The sequence below is a fragment of the Drosophila ananassae genome, unplaced genomic scaffold (genome assembly GCF_017639315.1).
Source record: "Drosophila ananassae strain 14024-0371.13 unplaced genomic scaffold, ASM1763931v2 tig00000260, whole genome shotgun sequence".
Classification (NCBI taxonomy): Eukaryota; Metazoa; Arthropoda; class Insecta; order Diptera; family Drosophilidae; genus Drosophila; species Drosophila ananassae.
The window spans coordinates 35,470-37,158 of record NW_025319168.1 but is presented as its reverse complement, the minus strand read 5'-3'; positions in this window follow the sequence as shown (position 1 = coordinate 37,158).

The window sequence follows — 1,689 nt, the reverse complement described above, 5'->3', positions numbered from 1 at the left end:
TCTATGGTTCTAGAGGGAATTGATTGGACCATGGCAAATTTCGAGAATTTGTCAATGCACCTAAGGAAATGTTTTTTGACCGCGGAGAAAATGTCTATGTGTAGCATTTCTCCTACATGAGATGGGAGTGGTGTTTCTGTTTTTGGGGTGTCTGTCATACTTTGCCTTAGCGCATGTCCTACAATTAGCGACTATTTCGCTTGCTAGTTTAGCCATTTTCGGGAAGTAGTACTCGGAGAGTACCTGCTTCACGTTTTCTTGGGCAGACCTTTGAGCTCTGTTGTGCTCGACAGTGAGAATCTCCCGCCTCTCGTCAATCGCAAAAATATCCGTTAGTCGGTTTTTGCAGTTCCAAAATTTGGTGGCAGGAAATTGCCGAACCAATTTGTCCTGTACCATTGCTATCGTGTGCAAATCGCAATGGATGGCGTTTACGCGTTTAGGAACTATTACGTCCGCGAGCTTCTCCAGCAATGACTCCTCGCAAGAGAAGTCAATGTTATGCCGTCTCTTGTTTCCAAAGAGAACGAAGCTGCGTTTCGACGAACAGCGGGCTTCCTCCAGAGTTATCTGGTTTTGGAAGCAATTTAGAGGCTTTTCCGTTAATGGGATAGCGTGGGTTAGCGACAGCTCACTGTGATTTGTCTTTGACCCCATACAGGTAGTGACGCAGCTTTCCTAGTCCCCAAACTATGGCTAACAGCGCCCATTCGTTGGTAGCGTAGTTAACCTCTCTGTCCTTTAAGGTTCTGGAGATCATAGTGATGGGTCGTCCCTTTTGGGAAAACACTGCTCCAATGCCATATGCCGAGGCATCTGTCGTTAGATCAAATGTCATTTTATAATCGGGATAGCTGAGGATGACATCCTCTGAAGCCAGAATGTTACGCAACTTATGGAAAGCATGTCGTTGCTGCTCGCTAAATTGCACCTGGATATTCTTGGATCTGTGCCTACTGACACTTCCATGCTCCCCTTTAAGTATTTCAGATATGGGCCTAGCTAATGATGCGAAATCTTTGATGAAGCATCGGTAATAACTGGCCAGGCCAAGGAACGATCTCCTGTATGAATTCCTGTATGGCCTTGGTTTTTTCTGGGTCTGTTGTGGTACCTTTATTAGTGACAATAAAGCCCAAGAAACTAACGTTCATTTTAAAGAATCGCGATTTTTCTGCTGACACCCTCATGTTGGCGTCGAGCAGGCTCTTAAGAACCCAATCCACATGCCGTATGTGGGCGTTTTCGTCCTCTGAAAAAACGATGACATCATCAACATAGACATCGCAAAATTTGCCAATCTGCTCTAGCAGTATGTCGTCGATGGTTCTTTGGAAGATGCTGGCAGAATTCTTCAAACCAAACGGAAGCCGGCGAAACTCGTATTTTCCTCCGTTAACGGAAAAGGAAGTCTTTTCGCGGTCACGCTCTGTCAGAGTGATCTGGTGGTAGCCTGACTTCAGATCAAGTGTCGGGAAGTATTTGGCTTTGCCTAAATTCCCTAGTATCATAGAGATATTTGGCATGGGATAGCGATCGGGTATCGTCCTCTCGTTCAATTTGCGAAAGTCCAACACGAGTCGCATTTTGCGGTTGCCCGCTTCGTCAGTGCCCTTTTTGTCTACTACCCATATTGGGTTATTGTAGGATGACTTTGACTTTTGTATTATGCCATTTTTTTAGCAACTC